Source organism: Apis laboriosa, unplaced genomic scaffold (genome assembly GCF_014066325.1).
Source record: "Apis laboriosa isolate Shangri-la unplaced genomic scaffold, ASM1406632v1 scaffold56_cov145, whole genome shotgun sequence".
Taxonomy (NCBI): domain Eukaryota; kingdom Metazoa; phylum Arthropoda; class Insecta; order Hymenoptera; family Apidae; genus Apis; species Apis laboriosa.
Genome location: NW_025223765.1, coordinates 622,804 through 647,410, shown reverse-complemented (window position 1 = coordinate 647,410; position 24,607 = coordinate 622,804). Strand labels below are relative to the sequence as shown.

Here is a 24,607-nt window from a genome sequence, read left to right as displayed (position 1 = left end):
GTTTGTTTATCACTAGAATAGGGTTAGCTTTTACCAAAAGATCACACATTGCATTTACATATATATATATACCATGAAAATATATATATTCACAGAGCTGAAGAAAAGTTAAAATAGATTTTTAACCTTTAGAGAGGGAAGGCGATATATTAAATTTGAAAGATAAGGTTATATATAGGTACATTGGCTAAAAATTAACATAAACGAGCAGAATTAACAAATGAATCTTTTGTCTTCTTTTTCCCTCATTAATTAATAACAATCAGGAATCGAAATAAATAGTTACAATCTATTTAGATTGTATTAGAAATTTTAAAAAATAAAAAATGGGACAAATTTTCAAATAGTTATTTGTTTATGGAAATTTCATTTTGAAAATTTTCTTTTTTCAATTTATTTTTTAGTTTTTCTCAATTTAATCATTCATTTATAATATGCGTTCTAAATAATAAAATGTTTCACCAAAATATGATATATTATCTCGTTTATTCATTCTTGTACAATATATTTTAGACATATATTAAATAAATATAATTAAACACATTGGAGTTTTTTATATTTAAACTTCTTATTATTAGCGTACTTCTCAATTTAAATTTCCAAAACTATTTCCAGAGAAACTTGTAAAACATTTTTATATCAAAAAACATTTTATACGAAAACATATTTTATACGAGCACAGCTACAAGTGTATTAGGTGGCCGTCTGGGAAAGACCGTAATAAAATTGTCATTTTATGGACTCAAGGTCATAGGGTACGTAGACATATTCTCTTACTAAGAGAAGCGAGTCTGGAATCGCGATATATTATTTAAGCGCGAGACGAATTATTTGTTAGATCCTGTCCAACTGCAAAAATGTTACGAGGGCTAGACAAATAAATTTTTCACGACCGATGCAGCGACTGCAGACGAATATAAACCTACGAATTATCGACCGGAGTTCTCCGACTCGTCTATCTTTCCTTCCTGTTTTTTCCTTCCTTCTCACTCCTTCGCTATCCCCACTCTTTCAACTATTACATCGAACAACTTTCGACGCATGCTGCGTTCGTAAATCGATCAATTAAGGATATTTATGGCGTATAGTTTACAGATTTAGAGTTTATGTCCTTATGGTTATTAATTATCTATACGACCTTTACGTAACACTTGTTTCTTGTTTAAACATCGTAAATGAGAATGAGCGAGTATAAATATGTATTTAATGGGAGTTTAAAAGATCTTGTTAAGACAGGATATAGAAGATAGATAGTGATTCACTTTTATGGTATATGTATATACGTATACTATATGTATATTATGATTTTTAAACTAGGAAGGTTTACAATCTCATATTTGAGATTTTTAAGATACTTCATAAAAAAAAAAAAAAAATTAATCTATGAATTAGCTTCCTTTTCATTGCTTTTAGAATTTGGAACATATTATTAATTTTTTAAGCAATTTTGTCTATATTCAATTATATATAAATATATAATATTCAATTTTGTCTATGTGTATGTACATTTGTGATAGTATCATCATTTCTAAGCAAGATTCAAACAATTTCTTATGAATAACTTGAAAACTAAAGAAGAAAAGAAGAAAGTTGCCTAAAATGATGTTAACTATATATTTCAAGTTCAGTAAAAGTATGAGAAGGTTTTAGTTAATTTAATAATGCTTATTAAAATTGCTTTATACTATTATTTCATTACGTCTATTTTCCTTATTTAAGAAAGATATTTCTTGAAAAGAATATTTTAAGAAATTTTAATCTCTGATAATTTAAATTTAAATATCACTATAATACCAAAATACAAAATAAAAATTATAAATCATTAATAATTAAAAATTAATACAAAGCAACAAAATTATAGACGGAACAAATAATATTCAATTTATATTTCAATCCCCCAACTGTGTCATTAAAAAATACAAATATATACCGTACCATTTCAAAAGATGTGACTAAAAGCATGGATGTTTCGAGATATATGCGAGCATATATACTCATCAACGAGAAACGTTGATGAATGGACGCAGTAATGTAAAACGGAATAAGTAATTCTTCAGCACTTACCGCAAGCTTCCCGGGTAAATATCGCGTCCTGCGCAACCTACGACAAAAATAACACCAGTTTTTAGAATATTCGATACACCATCGCGAGGTTAAAGCGGTAGCTTCAATTAATTTTCTTTTTCCATCGTGCTCTCGATTTATACATGGAAAAATATGCAATTTCAAAATTTTTGATTTTGGAATTTCGATAAAATAGGTTGATTGTAAAATTTTTTTTTATCAGAATTTAGAATATGTTCTCAATGTATGTATATTGAAAATATATATAAACAAAATTTTTTAATTTTTTTCTTGATTTTTTCAAAAAATTAGTAGAACGATAGAATTTTTTTTATCTCAATGATTGATTATTCGATATATAAATTTAAGATCAGTTACCATATAGTATCAAATACAGTGATGTCTAGTCGCACAATTAGAAAAGAATATAAAAAGAGATGCAATGTTGTGAAAATAATTGGCAATTTCAAAAATTGGAAATAATTTTGCGACAGTTAAGCGGATAAAAAATACTAAAATATTTAATTGGACATTTATTGTAAAATATTTGTCCAACATCGTTAAATATATCGTAATATTTTTTAATTTTGTTTGATCAAAAATTATTATCAATATACATTCTAATTTAAATAATTTATTTATATTGTTAATTTTTCTTAAATTTATTTATTTAAATCTTATATTTATTTATTGCAATAAAATGTTGTAATGATTTTTGAAAACGTTTCTTTATCAACACAACGTGAATGGAAATTTAAAAATTTAAAAAAAGATTAAACAAAATATTATTATATATATTAAAACTACGTATCTGATAACATTTCGAGATATGCATTCTACCCGTTTTAAATGCTCGAATTTAAAAACGCCTCATTTTAGTTTGCAAATTCGATTTATATCATGAATAATACAATTAAAAGAGAAAAAATGGCGCCAAAATTAGAAGATAAATTAAATACTATTAAACATTCAAAAAATAATAATATTGAATAATAATCTTCCAGTATTAAATATAATACAATGAAACTAAAAAACTAGAGAAAAAATTATTCTTTTCTTAAATAATCAACTTATAAATAACAACAAATAATAAATATGGTTAATAATAATTATTGTAAATAACAATAAATAATAAATATCATGTAAATAAATATTAGTGTATTAAGCGATTTGTAAAGAAATCTAAATGAAAAAATATTATGGAAAATGAGATGTAACAATATATAGAATATATTATAAAAATATGATAACATGAGGTAATTTCAAACGATATTTTTTCTTTTCCAAAAACTTTCCTTACGACTTTGTTAACAGATTATTAACAAAAAAAAAACGTTAGCCAATCACAAAGACCGAGCACAAATATGTCGAAGAAAATGCATTGAATATTACAGTTCAATCATTGTTCGTCACATGATTCGATATAATTTTCAATCGATCGATAAAAAATATTTGTTATATAATTACTTTGTACATGAATCGAATAAAATTGCACGTTCTATAACGAATCCTTACAAAAAAGAATCTTTAACTTCACATAAAAACAAAATTCTGGAACGATTAATGTTTATATGTTATGTTTTCGAAAATGATAATAAGGCGAATAAAACGTGATCACAATTTATTCTCGATGTATTTAAAACGCGGAAATTGGACGAATTTTACGCGAGATTACGTAACAACACGTAATTTTACGTATAAACGTGTTTCCATGTTTAATCCACAAGGAAGTGTACATAATGCATATCGAGTACAACAACGTACAGTATCTTGTGTGAAATGGTGTCGCAGAATCGGATTTCCTGTTCACCTCGCTACAATATTCTTGGAAATATTGTAGAAGGACGATTGATCCGTTTTTATCACACTGATTAACGTTTCGTCAATTGGGAATCGATATAATGTCGAGATTTCTACGTTGAAAAAAAAAAAAAATAAGGAAAAAAAGTAAAAGTCGATAAATTTTTTTCTGTCTCGATTTTCTGAATGTCTTACTTTGTCGACATTGAGTCAAATGAGGATATATAATTGTAATATCATCACTTCTGGAAATCAATTTTATATATTTCAAAAAATATGTAAAAAAATGTTTTGGATAAAAATTGTAAAGATGATGCTAATTTTATGCTGATTCATTTGATTTTAATTGATTTTGATATACCTTTATGAAGATTGTGTTTAAAAATTTTAATATTAAATTTTTTAAATAAATTAAAAAAAAATATATAAAAATTAATATATTGTACGCACAACTATTACTTCATTTGGATTTTAAAAAAGATATTTAATTCAAGGCAATATTATAATATAAAATATTTTACTTGCAAAATAAATACCCGCTGAAAATTCTTTTTTATATATATTCACATTCTAATGACAAAATGTTTTTAAAATATTATCTATAATTTACAATTTAAATTGCTTAAAAAAAAAAGATATCTCAAACAAAAATATCAGCATTACAATAATCTAACTTGATTATAATTTTTATTTAAATAACATTTTTCAATATCCATATACATTTTGAGATAAAGTTTCCATATATATTCAGATATACTCTGTATATCGTTGCCCATTTGCATGAAAGATCAGCTGGAATGCAAAGGTTATTCGGTCTCTTAAAGGTATAGCAGTAAGTCGGAGCTTAAAAACTAAGCACAGCTGGATTAACCTTTTCTGAAAGCAGGTCACGACATTGCCTCGAAGCGCAATTTCAACGTTAATAATGTTTCAAATTTTAGACCGCATCCGCTAAGAATCGGGGTTTAAAGAAACCGATAGATTATCAACGAAGAAATAACACGAACGAATTTATTTTTCTCTTTATCTTTAATTTTATATTACATTTTATATTAGAACATAATTCGATGAAATTACGTTTTATAATGAGATTGAAGTGATAAAATATTTACATTTATACAGGATTTAATTTATATTTTAATATTGTATTTAAAATTTTTTTTTTTATGGTTATATTATACAGAATAATGCACCTACTTCTCTTCTATAAGTAAACGATTTTAGCGAAAGATGTTTTAGATAAAAATTTATTGGTTTAAAGGATAATAATTTATATATATATATATTTGATGTAATTATTTTTTTTGTAATTAAATAGATGAAAGATATATGAAAATATATCGTTTGTTTTCTTCTAATCTTCTTGGTTGAATGGTACAGAATTCGTAGAACGTTTGAAATATAAACTTTCATTATCGTATATACTGTGTATGTACTCTGGAAATGAAGCACGCTTTAGGAAATGAAAAGATGAAAAAAATTTTCTGAGAATTTTCGCACTCTAGCGGCGAGTTATTCAAGTTTGATCAACGCATTGTCAGTAAACCCCCCAGGGGATAGATGAAATACGCGTACTCGACCTTCTTCTTCTCGGAGAATGGTTCTGTTGTGCTATTTCTACTTCGCGTATCGTACGCGATTCTATCGTATCCTGCACGCTGAAATCTGATCGAACTTTTCAAAAGACGGGAAAATCTATTTTACCATCCAATTCTCCCTCGTAATTGCAGATATCCTCTACTTTAAGATTAGACATCGAGATAAATGTTTAGTCAATTCGAAATTTTCGATACTTTTTGTTTATTGTAAAAATTTTCGAGATTTTCGAAAATTTTAAATAAAAAAGATAAAAAGAATTGATACAAAAATTAAATTTTTTACATGATAACTATTATTATAGATAAATTTAAGTTTGAAAATTTTCATGAACCAAAATTTGTTAAAATTTTAATTTTTAACAAAAAATATATTCTTAAAAAAAAATAAAAGAAGATAAAACATTTTATTTTAATTTTGAAAGTCATAAAATTTCGAGTTTTGCAAACATAAAAATTAGATTTCAACCTATTTCTAGTATAAATTTAATAAAAATTAATACAACAAAAAAAGAAAAGAAAAAAAGAAAAAAAACTGAATTATAATCTAACGCAAAAAGATTATTAACAAAATTGCCCATAAAGATCGTCACCGATCGATGATTGACTTATTATAGCGCGAAGATTGTAACAAATGACATAATTATCACAAATACCGATCAATGTGCGTTATACGTAATTTGAACATTGGAAATAATATCGTAAGATATTACGCGGGTAGTTGTACATTATGCGACAGCTGTTCGGCTTCAAATCAGTATATCCGTTTTTTATCTCAATTTATTACTATTTACGTTAGAAATGCAATTAACATGTTACATATAAGTGTTTTATGTCATTCTTCTTTGTTACTTTTTCTGAAAATGAGAAATATTATATTATTCTTATATTAAAATCCTTTTTTATATGCTATATGTATTATATTACTATATTATTCAAATTCAAAGAAGTTAGCTAGCCTAGATAAATATCCAGATTCACTTCTGATTGCAGACATTAAAAATGAGTACTTCTGTATTTTAAAATCTTCAATTTTTTTTGAGAAAATAAAATTTAACAAAATGCACTATTATAAGTGATATTTATAATTATATTGCAAAAGAAATATATTTAATTCATCATAAAATTGTAGTGCATCTTATCTTAAATGAAAATGGATAAGAATCGTTTTGTTATGATCTATTCAATTATTATTAAATTTCAGATTTTTTTCTTACTTTTTTCATTTACTTTTCTTACATTTCTTTAAAAGATTTTAATAAACAGTAGTTTTGAAAGAAATCATTTAAGAAATTTCTTTATTTTTAAATATCAAGTGAAGAGAATCATGTAAAAAGAAAACGACATAACCTAACAATTACGCAGTTAAACGCACGATCGAAGTTCAAAGAGGATTATGATGTAATATCGAATTACGTGATGGAAAAATATTTTTTTTATCGAAATAGCGCAATTTATCTAAGATATTTCAAGCGACACAGTTGTTTCAGAGATTCACAACGAGGGAACAAACTCGGTTAATATAAATCAAACAGCAAGGAAACAGTGCACGATTCAGTCAATTCGTTGCACACGCTCTTGCTCTTGTACTGCTCTCTGTCATATTCCCATTCCCATTAATTCGCGCGGGATTTCTTACCGACCGAGATAATCATCTTAATCGTGCTCGTTTTTTGTCCATTTTGTTCCTTCAATTAACGATTCCTCATTTGGGATAGTTCAGTTTTTTGAATTATAAGAAATTCTATCATAATACACCAATTAAGATAAAACAAACTGAATTGAATTTAGCTGTGAATTTTGTAACAAAAATAAGAAAAGAAAAAGAGATTAAATTTCCATAATGGTTAAAAATAAATTATTTTGAAATTTACTTAGTAGAAGAAATGTATTTTAAATATATTAAAAAAAAAATAAAATATTTCATTTTTTTTAAATATTGTCATTTTTAGTATAAATTAAGATAATTTAAAATATGAGTTATTATGAGTCAATAGATCTTAAAGGTTTTCAATTAAAAAAATCAAAATTTGCAAATTATAAAATAGCATTTACAAAATCTCAGAATCAATATTATTTAAGACTTGCCAATTCTATTGCAAAAATTATCTTACATAAACTTAATTTGAATGTAAATAATATTAACTGTTCAATAACATGTTAATACCATTAAATACTATTTAATGCGATCTTCTTTATGTCATTGGACACAATATTTTAAATATTAAGATTATAACACTATTGTAAATTTGTTTTGTATTAATTTTTTTAATTAATTGTGTTAACATTTTCAAGAATTCTACTTTCAAAATTCTAGCATCATTAATTTCTTTTTTCATCTAGTTTTAATTATCGAATTTTCTATTAATTGTTTAAATTATTCTTTTATATTTTAAGTTTTATCTGTATAATATTGTTAAAAAAATAATATTGATTTTACAAGTAAAAATAAATCGATATTCTATAATATACCCATACAATTTTTACAAATATAAAAACTATTATATGATCTATTAATAAGTCTATTTTTTATATTTTCAAGATATTTATCGAAAATCCACTATTAATTTTTAACTTATTAAAGGAACTTATCATTAGATAAGTCGCAAACAAAAGCAAAATATTATCAAATTATTTATTAAAAAAAAAAAAAAAAAAATCGACAAAATGATTTTTTCATCGATCCAATCAATAAGTAAAAAACAAAACGTTATTAAAAGCATTACGTTATCATATACAAACAGAGATTTTCATCAAAGAGTTGCATCGCTTAAAATGTCAAAACGTTTAACCAACATCATCCGTGAACCGGATCTCGTTCTAGATGCACGGAATTAAACTGAAAATCCCCCGTGACTACGATAAACGGAGGTCGAAAATGGCAGTAAAAGGAGTGCCACTAAAAATGACTCGTTTTCGACGGACTAGGTGAAAGGAGATTAAGTGGTATAAAGGCTGGCTCGAGTGGCGTCGTAGTTCGTCGGTGAGTACCCACTCGACACCGGCGACGTACGCACCTGGAAATAGCTGCAGCGTTAAATAACACCGTTTTCCTCGCTACACGTGCTACCGCCAACGATCATCTTTCCTGTCTTCTATATCTTTTATTTTTAATAAAATCAACGTATTTGATTCCGATTTCATTTCTTAACCATTTTTATATATATATATTATACAATTATAATATTATAATATTATACAATATTTATACATATATTATAAATAGTTCGTTTCAAAAATATGTGATCTTTTGAATACAGTAGTGTTTAGATAACTGTCGCAGAATTGGAATCGAGACACGTTAATTATTTGAAAAATAAATAGTTTAAAATTATTGGCGACAGTTAATGCTGTATTTCATATCTAATTTTTAATGTATGATTTTTTGTCACATGTTCTTTTTTTGTTTGTCAAATAATTAGTCTATTATTGTAAAATGAAATGATAAATATACTGTGTCAGAAATTGGAGTTATATTTTTCACACATTTTTATATTTTAAAATTTAATGTTGTTACGTGTAATATAATTAAAAAAATTTGTTGGCTATGCAAATAAATTGTATTTTGTGCGTCAACAACAGGTTTTGAATATTTTGTTTATACGATAGATAATTAATATATCATAAACAAAAGTCTTATAGCAAGATATATAATTTCGTAACTTTATTATATTGTTAATAATCAATCTCTCTTCTCTTTGAAAGTCGTTTACAGCGTTTTCATACTGGACGTTTCATTTCCAGCGGAAGGAACAATACTGTTGTTCGAAATAACGGTCATTCAGTTGAATTGCAACAGTTCAAAGTGTGTCATTCGTTGCAAATCTTTCCAAATATAGAACGACCTTCTATGTAGCGACTACCTTTGTTCTACTTGTGACACAGAAAATTTTTTCAACAGTATTTTTATGCAGTATTATTTACACTCTCACTCATAAATCACCATTTTAATAATAACTGCGAAAATTTATTATGTAATTTGAATTGTAAATTTGTTAAATTGCATGTTATTAAATAGTTATTAAATTGTATATTTAATATGTAATAAATTTTTAATTTTTTTTTTAAATATTGCAATTATACAATTCTGAATATTTACATCTAATATCTTTTTTGAAAATGATTTCATCTTCTATCTAAATATACAATCTTACAAAATTTGAAAAAAGATGGAGCATTAATAGCAATATATTTATAATAAATTATATTTTTCTTTAATTGTATTTCATTGTATTTATATTTGTATTTATATTTTGAATTATTGGAAAAACGTTGTATTTTATAAAGACAAATATAATTACAAATCTATCTATTTGTTTTTATCATAATATTTATACTATATATTTCAACTATAATTATTTATACAAAATATTAATATATCTTTGAAGGATCAATATTAGAGATCAAAATAATTGATATACAAAAATGTCGGTTGAGGCTTATTAAATTGCAAGCAATTGAAGTTTTGCAAGAGATGAAGCAAGACATAACTAAAACGAAACATCTTTATCTCAATTACATCGCAACTACGTTTCATATATATAAGATATATGTATAAAACACGAAATATTTGGATACATATTGTACAATGATAATTTTAACATTAACTGTGTCTAATGACTTATGGATAAGAATGTACATCTCGCGTCGAATAGAAAAATTCTGAAGCTAATAGCATTTCAATTACGAGGCGTATCCATCGGTATTTCCAAGACTCGGTTCGAATAGTCACGCGTTATGCATCACTCGCTCATCCGTCGTTGATTACATACTTGTCACGTCTGAGAGTATAGTACTTGGTAAAACTTGGAAATGCAGCGTGGTGGTTGTACGAAGAAAAGCGTTTCTGCGTTCACCGTGATTTATGTCGAGCCTTTAATTAACGTCACACTTTTTTACTCGCGATGACCCGTCGGCCTCCCCTCGAAATAGCATCAGCCTCCAATCTATCTTCGTGAAAGCAGTATTTAAACGAGAAGCCGAGATTCACCTTCGGATTCTAATTCGATCGACGTTTCGTCGAAAATTATCGATACTTTCATTTTCTTTGTTGCTTGATTATTTATATAAATATTAATTTTATATAAATTGAAACAAAAATTAGATTAGATTAGATTAGATCGCAAAAAGAAAAAAAAATAATCGAATTCTTAATAAGATTTTTAATATTTGCAAATATATGGTATAGTCTAATCTATGTACAAATTAATTGTATAAACTATATTTGAAATTATTACCGTTTGATTTTGTTATATTTTGCTAAATTATTTTATAATATTTATAAAATCGGTTATTTTATATGTGACTATCTAATATTTTGGTTGGAAAATACATAATGCATCTACAAAATCTTCAAAATTGTAAACTTAAGTTTTTTAGAGGTTATTGTTTAAATTATCTAACTGTCGTTATTACAACTAAAAATTCAATTTTTGATATAATTTTATTTAATTTAGTTATAAAACTTCATGAATATATTATCATCATATTTATCAAAGATCGATTACTAATTAGCATTAATTGTCACATTGTAATCATCAAATATCCAATATTTCAAACTTGAATTATCCAAAAGTATAAAGCTTATATTAAAAAATCTTAAAATATTGGAAAGTTGATTATCTTAAGTATTTACATATATTAGTGTTCACTTTATATCTGTCACAGAGATCAAAAGCAGACGTTTATGCGAGCAGGTAATTTCTTCGAATTCAAACGAGGGAATAACTACGAGTAAAATACTAATAGCCAACACGCGTAAAGACAAGCGTCTCATTTTTCGGCATTCACAGTTCGTAAATAAACGAACGAAAAAAAATGAATATGATATTTCACAAATACGAATTCAAACCGCAAGTATCAAATATTTAGTTCCATAAGATTGCAAGATTTCCAATAATTGATGAAGATAATGACGAACGAACGTGTAAATGAACAAAAAGCCGAATGCTAAAGCAGACCCGAACTCAACCGAACACGTTCGACTTTTTCCGAAGATATGAGACATTAGAGACGCGCGCATCTATTAAATAATATAACTGTCGTTTGAAATCTATTACGTATATTCCAGCATCAACTTCAATTCTAATGTTTTAAATAATTTTTTGATTTAAATTTAAGGAATGTGCTAGAAATTATAAAATAACCAATTAATTAATGATGATAATCAATAGACGCAAAGTTAGAGTTGTGATCGACATTATTAGCGATAAATATCGATAATATTGATATATTCGTTATGATATTGGCATCGATATATTGATAATATCGTTAAAATGAATAATAGAATTCTTTTTTTTATTTAAAGTTTTTTTTATTAAAAATGTTAATGATTATTATCTATTACATAACATTTTTATTTAACCTTGAATAAAAAAAACTTGAATAGAAAATCTAGTCACTTTTATTTGTTAACGATATTATCAATATATCAAAAACTATCAATAAAATATCGATAATATAATAATATATCAATAATCAATAATCACAACTCCACGCGAGACAAGCATAATTTTATTTTATTTTATAAACATATACTTGTTATTAAATCTTTATTATAAAGAAAAAATATATTAAATATAAACTAAAATATAAAATAATATTATTTGCAAATTACATACACATTATTGTATTTATTTCATAGCTATAATTACATTATAATTTTTATATCTTTATGTTTGAAAAACTGTCAAATAGTGAATAAATATGACGCTTTTTTATTAAAAATTCAATCGCAATTGCGCGATCGTTAAATCATACTTGAATAGTTTAATTAAAATGATTATCTCCAGCTAAAGGCACAAGAACGAACTGTTTATACGAAGCTGCAATTATTTCCATTCGATTAGCATTATTATCGAACCGAGAGAAAACGCAGCGGAAACACGCGCGAGTTTTTTTCTTGCGACGAGAGTTATTTTCACTCAAAGAACACGTGAACCAGGGTCTTATGGAATAAATCCACAAACAGTCGGAAAGGAAGCAGGATTACACCAGACGTCGAATGTATATACATAGGTCGACGATTTAGAATTAGAAATTAACCATGACAAAAGATCGCGAAAATCTAACCAATAATATTTATCGTTACTCAATGGAGTGTACAATTGTCTCTTTGTGTTTACAGAAATGTTTAATAATATAGAACACGTTGAATGAAGAAAAGCTAAGATTTATAAATTAAAGAACATAATTTGATTCAAGTTAAAAATAACTTTTATTAATTTTTTCTTTTTCAGAAGAACAGAATAATACAAAAATATTCTTTAGCATCGTCATCCATTCTTAGAAATGGAACTTTCAGGTATGCCGAATGAGGTTAACTGCTGAATGAAATTTGATCCAACAGATCCTTCATTTGACTTATACTCAATTTTCTCTTTTTCGCTCAAGTTAAATTTGCAAAAGTAACTCGACATCTAAATTTGATCTTTAAGTGATCATCAAAAACGCATTTTAAAATCTTTTTATTCGACAAATTAAAATTTTTATTAACAATATGTTTTTTATGTACGCTATTGCATGAATATTGTAATTAATATCTATAATATCTGTAATCAAGTGATATCATTATAATTATATATTGTAAAATATATCTAATTGAATCATAAATAATTGAATCGATGGTGGATTTTATTGATCGAAATTGAATAAGAATCTAATCTGAATTATGCAAATATACTACAACTTTTTACATTTTTTTTTTTGAGCATTTTGATGGAAAAAAATGATGCATTACAAAAATTTTCGTATATTTTATGCTAATTAATAAATTATGCTATCAAAATTAATAAAAAATCAGTTTATTTAATCAGTTTATAGTAAAATTTTGTTAATATAAAATAAATATCTAGATTTGTCTTATTGATATTGTCTAGTTATTAAAACTTTAACTTCTTTTAATGATATCGCTTTAATTTTTTTTAAATAAGTTAGTTTTATCAATAAAATATATGTATATATCTATATAAAACATATATACAATTTTCTATTAATTGCTTAATATTCAAAATCTTTTTTCACTAAATTTTCTTTAAAACAGGAACAAATCTAAAATCTAAGTTTTCGCTAAATTATCAATTATGATAAATAAGGAATATGATTAATTATAACTAATAGATATTTAATAATCAATAAGTAACCTTTAATAATCATTAAAGGTTAAAAATACTTATAATTGACAATAAATTGTTATATATTTTTTTATCGATATATATCAACATATATTGATTATAAAATGTATGATTAAATGATCGATCTTACCAATAATTCCTTCCTAAGACAGTGTACGAAGACCTTCGTGACTGATTATACGTTTATTTTTCGATATTTCGATATTCGATCGGTCCAAAAAAGGTCGTCAAAAAGCTTTCGTATTCTAACAACGAAGGCCGCGCGTGACTATACGACCCTTCGCTGTGTTCTCTCGCACGTGAAACATGATTTTATGGTTCGACTGCCTAAACAAAACCGCTGCGCGCGCATATACTTCGCGTAAAGTTTCTGGATCTCAATATCCACGCAACCTTAGACCAAACACACTCCGCGTCTCATACACATCGTTTACATCGCGACTAAACGACTGCGGTTTGTTTCACGTGCTAATATACAGAGTATCCATCGCGGCAGAGAGTAGCAAGCGTGAAAGAACATTCTCTACTCTCAGGGACGAAACATGGAACGTAAAAAATTCAGCGAGAGTACAAAAGAGAGACTGCGTCACGGTTTCGGTCCGATGACAGCTTAAACACTAAATCTTCTCGAGCGATTCGAGAAGGTCGCTTCGATTTTTGACAATCTTGTCAAAAGTCGCGCTGTTTCGCGGATTCAGCAAAACCGGGAAACCATAAATGATGCAGTATTTATTCGTTATAAGCTCACAGTTCGTGAATATACATGTATTTATCTGCAACGGATACGAAATTCTAATCTTTTTTCGCCTTTGCTGACAACGACGAATATAAAGAATGACAGGTAGTGGGAGACAAAGAGAAATTGAGACTCCAAGTATTTGAAGAAATTTATGTGTAGTCTTTCAGTTTGCTAAATATATGCAAATATATGCAATTTGCATTATATATTATAATATTAAAATGATTATATTTTTTAATTTCAAATTTGGGATGAATTCTGACAAAGAAAAGGGAGATTTGAATTTTTCATAAATACATATATATATATATAGATACATGTATATGTGAGTCTAGTAGCTAAGTTTATTTACTTTTCTCTTAATCATAAAACGAAAAAGGGAACAGAAAATAAAAAGTAGTAAATATACAAGATTAAACGGAGAAGTTAGTTTAGTTACTAAATAAATATAATTTCATTCTAAAAGATAATAGAAAATAGGAAAACAAATAAGGAAGAATATATTTTTTTATTCATTTTTTTAACTTTATGAAAATAAGAAAATATGTTTCTTTATTTTTTTATAATTCATTTAGAAAAAGAATTTTTTTTTTAATTTAATTTTCATCTTTCAATTCTTTTTTTAATCAAGATATGCATTTGTACGAACATCTATAATCTTATAACCTCAAAATTTCATATCACGATCATATAATTTACAAGATAATTTACAAGAAATATAATTTACAAATACAATATAATTTACAAGAAATATGAAATTCAAGCTTCGTTTTATTTTTTCTGATAACAATGATTATAGAGAAAAATAAAGTAAGTACTTGAAAAAATAATTAAAAATAATTTATTTTAGAAAATATAAAATTTTTATTTATTTTTGTATTATTTATTTTGTATCAAGTAGTGTATATTATCAAAAATAATAATTTTAATTCATTTAATCATTTATTAAATAATGAAATAATAACTATTTCTTCTCAATAAAACAATTTTCAAATTTTAATACGCTATATCTTATTTAAAAAAACATTTCAATATGTTTTTATTACTAATAGATGTATTTGCACAATAATTATCATCATCATTAAAATTTTGATCCTCTCTTATTTATTATCTCTTTTTATGTTCGGCAATATAAAAGAATTCCGGCTAAATTTACTTAGGTCGAGCCAATATTGGAATTAAATTTCGACTTATCATTATTATATAAGTGTCCGACTTCGGTCGTGATTTTCGAGAAGTTATTCAACTTTTATATTTCTCTTGATTTCAAAAGTCAAATTGATTTAAGCAATTAACTTCCTTTCATAATGACTTGAAAACTTCAAAATATATTTTAAAAAGAAATATTTAAACGGACAGAATCAATTAGTGAACAAACGATTATACACTTACATATATTTATAAATCTGAATTAATATAAATAAAATAAATTAAAACGAAAAAATAAAAAAATAAGTTTATATATAATAATTAAATCATTAAAATGAAATGTATCAAATTAATAAATTACTAAAGAAATCAATCAATGACATTTCAATATAACATTTATTTTATAATTTAAAGTTAATTAGCTTTGAGATTTCTCGCATAACGAATAAATATTATATACAAGACGACAATGTAAGAGACGAGAAGGAAGGTTAGGTATCGAACGAAGCGACGGACGTGCAGAGAGTTAGACAGAGAAGGAAATGGAAGAGACGAGATATCGAGGGAAACGTAGGCATGGCAACCAACCAACCATCTATCCATCCATCCGTCCATCCATCCCCCGTGAGTCTACGCACCACCGAGTTTACAGTGTGTATCGAGTATACAAGAAATCTGACACGGGTCCATGCTAAAAATACGCGGCCTGTTTATACGCGGTTGTATACACACCTATGCACGCACTATGAACCCGGACACAGTGTAACGCGGTGTAACACGGATTGCCTCAAGATTCCGCGATTAATGCCGTTTTCATTTTCGTTCATGCCGTACCGGTGATCGAAGAATTTAGTGACATATAGTGCGATATAATTTCTCGTATTCATATTTAGCGAATATGCTTCTTAAATTATTTTGACAATAGAAATATTAATGAAAAAGAGTTCCATCTTTGCCAAAATTTTCACCGAATTTTGAAATAAAATTTATCGAATATTCTCTATATATAAATAAATAATTTTAAATGTTACAAATGTACTAAAATAATTAATTGTTGCTTCAAAAAAATATAAAATTACAATTAACAATCAATTAAAATAAAATTGTAAACAAATGGAAATATTTAGAATCATCGTAATATTTTCGAAAAATACGATAAAATTTATAATAAATAGCTTTCAAAATCAAAATTACATTTCTATTACAAACTAGTTTATGATTTATTATGAAATTCATTGAACAAACTGAAAAATAATCTCTACTTCGCAAATGTTTTAGAAAATCATTTATATCTGACATTTTATTTTCAGTAAGTAAAAATTTTTTAAAAATTTGATAAAATTCACATAGCATCTTCAAATATTTTAAACTGATATTAAACTGAGAAAATTTAAATAATAATATAAATATATAATGTGAAAAATTCAATGTTTTCAAATAGTCGAAATATTTCTATTTTTGGAACAAAAATTAGATGATAAAAAATACGCAATTATGAACTTTTTCCAGCATGTCGCGTCGAGGAATGACCGTAAACGTCACGCATCAACTAACTGAATTTTTATTGCTTCCAACGAACATTTTATGAGAAGCGCATACTTACTCACGGTTATTCACCTCACGTATGCGAATCATCGTCTCCCGCGACACATTGAAACATCCTACTTTTTCATGCGACGATTCTCGAGATTAAAAATAATATCCTCTAAACGTCTCGTGGAAAATGTACGAGCTACGCGAAAAATCGGCCATCGACTTCGACTAAAGTTTCTCTGGCGATAGACTAAGTTTGCAAACAAGGTTAGGTTAGGTTCACCCGGAAAGGAAACGTGACCGATCAATTAGATGTTTGTGACTAGAAAACTGGGCAGAACTTGTTTTCCAACTTGACTTTCGATGATAAAATTTCTATTGGAGTATATATGAAATGTGACTAATTGCGGCACCTGTTGTTATTAGTAACGTATTAATAACGTGTTACTTAGAAGTTATGGTTTTAAACGTATATTGAAAGTGTATTACACATATATACAATTATATCCATTTAATGTATCTCAATCCAATAATATAATTTTTAATACTCATGTATTGAATATATTAAATTAAATTAATTAATTATATATTAATATATATATATATAAAATAAGATTGTTTTCTGTCGGCTCACTTATCTCATTTTATCTAATACAAACTTAATTTGTTCATAACTTAATAAATAAATTAATTACCTAAAATTTTTATTATTATATTAATTTTTATATTTATTTATTTCTTTTTTAGAATAAACTCTTAAAAGTATTTCACGAATATTAACATTCTATATCTGTATTAAAATATGAGATATATTTTTCCATATTCTATGTATATTATTTTATTTATAATATATATTCTTGAAATATATTTCTATATTCTATCTATATTCTTTTATATTTTATTTATATTCCATTTATATTCTATCTAAATATATTTTACTTACATAAATAGTTAAAAGTTTAAAAAATTCTTCTTCGTTAAATATTAACAATTTTTTCCAGCTAGAAAAGAACCGAAGTATTCTCAAGAGAACCTCAAAATAATTCGTGCATCGATTCTACAGGACACAATAAAAAGTGATATACTAGAGCACATAAAGAACGAACAAGAACATTGCGGATTTATCGCCTGCTGTTCGAGCAATTTCGACGCTGGCTTCGAGTATCACGGAAACGAAATGACGATAATAATAAAATATGAGAAAAGCTTAAATAAAATTCTTCGAGTAAAATGCAATTAAGAAAAATACATATATATATATATATAATATAATTATTAATAAAATTTATTGAGAAAATGAAAACATGTTCTTCTTGTGTTTTACATTAGAATTTTCAAAAACTTTTTATGATAAGGATATTAAATTATTTTTTGAATTGTCTGTTTTGAATTCTCTATTATTTTATTTCATTATTAATAATGATATTTAAAATGAATGTTTTTGAATTCTAAATTATAACAATGAACACTGTAAATAATTGTACAATAAAATGATTCTATAATACTTAAGATATACTCTTTTTCCTTTATTAAGAATTGAGATTTGAGATAAAATGAATAATGCTCAAGATGATAATGCACTTATATAAATCTTATTTATTAAATATTAATTTTTTCATTCAACTGCAAATGATATTTCTATCTTTCATTAAATTCAAACTTTTAATACATATGTGATATCGAAAGAAATCTTATAAGTGAATTAAATGTAATTAAATCAAAGATTTAGAATTTTCTAAATCTTTCAAATAATTATATGAATCTCGTAAATATTATAAATTGAATTCCTAACAAATTATTTTGCAGAAAATAAACAAAAAAAGGTTCTTCTAGTTTCTTCTATTTTACAAAAATATATTATATTTTTACCTCTTAATCTCATTTCTTGTTGCATCGTATATTTCCATTTTTGGAACAATTTATTCTCTCGCGTGTAACTAATAAATAGGTTTTTTACTTCCTAACTTTTTCGATGCAACGCGCTAAAAATACGTTTATTTACTCTAAAAAACTTAAAATTTAAATAATTCACCGGATCAAAGTTTCAAATATTCTCCTTGTTTTACCTCGATTCTTCCACTTTTTAAGTTTCTCTTCTTCCTAATCGAGCAATATTTCTTTCACGAGGCTAACTAAAACAAAAAAAGAATACTTTCGCCAAGAACCGGAAGAAAAACAGAGAAAGGGTCGAGAAGTCGAGAGTTTTCGGTCCAATACCGTGTACGAAGGAACCGCGAGTGGATGTATAGAAAGTAGCGAGCGAGCAGCGCAGAATTTTTGCATGTCGCTTCACGCATCGACGAGTCATCGCGCAATAAAAGAATTCTCGGGCTTTCCCGTTTCTTCCGGTCAAACGTCTTTCTCATTGTTTCACCAAGATCCAGTGCGTCAATCATTGAACAAAACATTGCCCACGACTCTGTAAGACCCATCAGTAAACCATCGTTGTTGTAAGAGAACCTAACCTAACTTTTTAATTTGAAAAAATTTTCCACGTAGATCTGATTTAACCTTTTTGCGCATGTTCTAATATACTTTCTTCAAAAATAAATAAATAAATAGATTTTATTTAAATTGTAATGTGAAATCAAACAATAATCTAATTTACACCAATCATAGATGAGTATACGTTTATTTGAGTTTGATTCGTTTGGTAATGCATCCAAAAAAGTATATAAAAATTGGCAACCTGAAATAAATTAGAAATCCAATACAATAAGTATTCTCCTATTTGTCTATATTATAATTCTAATGATTTTGTTAATAATTAATAAATAAGTTTAAAGAATGACAAAAATGTTATAATTTCTATAAAATAAGTAATTTATTAATAATTCTTTCAAATCATTTATATTCTTTCAAGGCAAATGTAATGGCATTTAACATTGTTTAATTTTAAATTTATTAAATATTGCTTTAATACGATAATACATAAGAAATGTATAACACAATTAAAGAATACGAAGATGTAAATATTTATTTATATTTTTTATTTCTTCTTTCATATGATACGAAATTTAAATTAAAATATCTTTTAGATTAATAATTTGTTATTGAAAATAAATTAATACTTTTTTATAGGAAATACTTTATCAATTAAAAGCATTAAAAGCATTAAAAATTATGATTCATTTAAAAAAAAGAAAATTTATATAATCTTTATATATCAATAAAAACTCTTATCAATCTATTACTATTTTATTTTTAACTGAAGATATTCCAAGATATGATTAAATTATTTTATTTATTTTTAATAATAAATATACATTTATTGGAAATTAGTAAATTCCAATTAATAAGTTTTTATTCAAAATACGCAAAAGATTAATTCAAACATTAATTTTAACATTAGACGATAAATTCAAGTTGAAATTATAAAATCATTAATTCATGAATACTATCGAATCAATGGAATAAATCAACGATGTGCCATTGTGTCAAAAGAAAAAGTTCAAATAGCCAACTAGATCGCCATCTACGAGAATAAAGCGAATATTCCCGAAGCAATTGTCGTGCGCGAATCGACTGCGCAATAGATTCGATATAAAGAACTAGCGTCTTTTTCTTCGAGTTTTTCATTAATACTGAGTGTTGTATTGATACACGCTGTCCACGATTATGCACTGTCACGTATAACCGCACGTGTGCACCGAGAAAATGTTTTCGCGCTCTATAAGGATCAATAGCAAGATTTCTAATTGCAGAAAAGATGAGATCGATCAAGTTCGAGAAGAAAGTCGACCGTTTCTTTTGCTCTAGAATTCGGTCTCTTTTGTCCTGGAATTCGCATTGATATAATCCGCGATTTATTTTATTTATCCTCGACTGGTAACTATCTATTCTCCTTTCACTTATGCTACGAATCTGACATTGAGATGATTTGTTTCCTTTATGGAACTATATGAAAGATTCCTTTATGAATCCAATATCAAATAATATGATACGCACAAATTTAATAAAGATATCGTAACATAATTATTTTTGGTCTTGATATACAGAAGTACATAAAGTATTCCTGACTTTTTTCGTATAAATTTTTAAATTGAAGATTAATTTTTTTAATAAATTTTAACTTATTAGTTTATTTATTCCAATTAGAAGTCTATTTTTTTTTTAATAATACAGTAATTAGATTCGATTTTAAACTTAGTTCTACTATTGTGCTGCGTAGTAAGTTGTCAAGTTTTATGCGTCAATTACCATTCGTCTCATGAAATATCATTTGATAAAACAACTTTACTTTATGATAAGTAAACAATATATCCAGTATTTGGTTAGAAAATAGATTTTGAAACTAACTTGCTTATAAATTTTTTTCTTATTTCTATTGTTATTCAAGTTTTTTTAAATATATTTTTTAAATATATTCTTTTTTGCAAAAAGAAATAACACAGATACTCGCTTCATGGAATTAATAATTTCAAGAATAATTAATAAAAATAATTCTGTATCAACTAAATATATTTAAACTGCGTCAATTAAGACGCTTTAGTGTGTAACACTTCATAAATTCGAAATAGATTTGAGTCGTGCATTGTGTACTGCTATATACATACATGTTTGATGATCAATAATAGGTGTCGTGCTACTGAAGTCAACCAGAGACAATCGGTGTCGAATACCAACCACTACAAATATACTTATTCCCACGCACTATCTTCTCACAACGATTAATTAACGTAGGAGTACTACTGCTTATAAGAAACATGAGACAACACGAGCAAGTTAACTTGGATTATTAACTACTCAGATTACACTCATGTTTAAGACTGTGATTCACCATTTTGTCGAACTGTTAACTTATCGTTATCGCGACATTGAGTTATCTTCTAATTGTTAAAAAAAAAAATGACAGTCTATCTATACGAAATCTAATTGTCTAGAAATAAAAGTTGGCCGATTTGCGTTTTAACTTTGGAATTATCTCTATAAATTGAATTATCATACATAATATTCTTTGAAGTACTTTAAACTTGAATTATATCTTTATCTATTCTCATTATATTTAAAAAAACTGTTTTCCATTTTGAAGTGAATTATACAGTTTATAAAAGTATGAATCAATTTTTGATGTCTCAATATATTAATACATATGATAAAAATAAACTAAAAATAAGTTTATGAAATGGCTTTTTTTAAAATTCTAAAATAAAAATAATTACAATACTTTTTGATATATATTTTTATTTTACTTAAAAAATTAAATATTTGAGTATATTTTTAAGTATATTTTTGGAAAAATTTTTTTTTTTAACGAATCAAATGATTTTTTCAAGTAAGAATTTCCATTTTCTAATTTTGTAAAATCCAATTAAAATTTCTAACAAATATCTAAAAAATATTTTCGTTACTAAGAAAATATCAGTTATCTCAACGTTTCTGACAATGATCAATTTATTTTTATAATTATAGCTCTATTGTTTTTCTTATAATTCCTAATTTTTAAATTAAAATAGAAGAAAATTGAAATATGAGACTCAATCTAATTTATCTAATTTATCTATTTAACTATCTCGAACAACTCAATAAAATTAATTATAATTATACATAACTTTTCACTGAATTCTTTATGTCAGATGAATTTTTTAAAGATTTTTACTATATAAATATTTTAAAATTAAAAAATGTTTATATATATCATTTCACGATAAAATTCTAAAATTTTAATCTAACCTAATTTAAATGCTACATTTATAAATATAACTTTTATATATTTATAATAACTTATATTTATTGATATTAATTCTTTATTTTTGTAAATCATTTATTCATTGCTATATAAAAAACAGATGAAAAATCGAATTTGACTCACAGAGTTTTCATGGAATACTATTTCAAAAAAAAAAAAAGCGAAACGCTGTAGAAAAAAAAATTTTTTTTCAGGTAAACGTCCACAAAAGATCCACCGACAGAGCAAGCGTCTCCTCGTTAAAATGGAACCTCATGGTGCATACATAACTGGGCCGCCGTGAAATTCGAATGAAAGAAGCCCCTTCTATTGACTTTAAGTCCTCCTCCAAGGAGATACAGAATCACCGTAGAAAGAAACGCGAGGAGAATATTCCTGACCCATTTTCCATTAACTTTCAACCATAATACTGTAACTAGCTATTTCTATTGAGATGATTCCAACAACAAAAAAAAGAAGAAAATTCGAGGCGTTCGCAGCAGGAAGCCTCGTGGAATTGAAAACTTAATTGCGTTTCAGTGTAACTTAAAGGAAAAAACAAGTTTTCAAGCCAGGAATATCTTGAATTTTTAAGCATATTAATAGAACCGATTGATTGAGAATTATAATGATATAAGTTATACAATATCATATAAAATAAATATGTAAACTTGTAATTGTACTATATATCATATATTGTAATTAAATATATATATATATTTACTTTTTTAATTATTATTTATATTAATTTCTATATATATATATAAAATATATAAGATATATATATGAAATATATCATATAAAAGTATATCAGTAAGAATAATAGAATAGGTTCATTGTATGCACAAAGAATAGGTTTCAAAGTCAATGCAGATATAATTAAAATTACAAATAGTAGAAAACATTATACATATACAATACATATTTTATATTACATATCATTTATCAAGAATGGAAAAATGAAAGAAAACACAAAAGTTGATTCATATCATAAAACAATAAGACTATAATAAGATTACCATTATGTAATAATCATAAGATATTTATGCGATAAGATGAAATGAACTAAATAATAAAATAAATGTCATATCATTTTTTTATTTTCATACTATTCAATAATTTCTAATTGTAATCTGCTGTGATACTTGGAATTGATAAAAATGATGAAAAAGTGAATGATTAATACATATTAATAGTTCTATGCAACATAGATTTTGTTCTAATAATAAGTCCAATATCCAATTTATGCGGATAATATAACATTTCAATCAATTTTCTATTATAACATTATTCTTTCATTATAAGTTACTATATTGGACATATTATAAGTTCCTATTATGGATTGTAAATTATTAAAGCAAAAGAAAAAGATGTAATTTAATTTCAGCAGAATCTGAAATTTTAAAAATAATAATATTTAATTGATATTAATTTTGAATTATGAAAGATATATAGATTATATTAATATAAAGGAAAAAATAAAATTTGTCAATTTTTTCGAGTTAAAAATATGTTAAAATAAGAATGATATAACCATATATGACTTGTAACAATTTTGTAACATTTTTTTGCATCAGTCGAGACAAAAATGTAACAGTTGTATTCACATAAAAAAGTTGATCGAACGCGATGAAACTGTCGTTACGGGGTAATGGCATCAAATGCGTATGTATTTATAGTTCCGCAGAATGCAGAATGACTGCCTACGTTGAAAACTGCATTCTAACCAACCTGCTCGCCAACGGCGACCCAGTTATGCACCGGCGTTCTCGAATTTCTATCTTGAGACTTCACTCATAAGTACTTTATCGATGAAATATTAAGTTCCGGAAAAAATTCGTGAGGATATATGATGGAATATTCAAGAAAACTAAATGTTCTTAAAATATATCTTCCTTATTATTTTGATAATTGTTTAGTTCTATCT

The 24,607-nt window shown here is 25.7% G+C and overlaps 1 protein-coding gene across 9 annotated transcripts in view; it reads right to left on the bottom strand.

The window, feature by feature from the left end:
- The window catches only part of LOC122717708 (mitogen-activated protein kinase-binding protein 1), a 148,028-nt gene that overhangs the window by 112,728 nt on the left and 10,693 nt on the right, over positions 1-24,607 (bottom strand). For 7 of the 9 annotated variants that reach the window (XM_043942024.1, XM_043942022.1, XM_043942027.1 and 4 more), the window contains exon 2: positions 2,065-2,101. The exons of 1 other annotated variant lie outside the window; for it this stretch is intronic. The gene's annotated coding sequence lies outside the window, so the exon portion shown is untranslated. Of the gene's footprint in view, positions 1-2,064; positions 2,102-21,568; positions 21,693-24,607 lie in introns of those variants that run through there. One more of the 9 variants, XM_043942023.1, reaches the window with a different exon arrangement.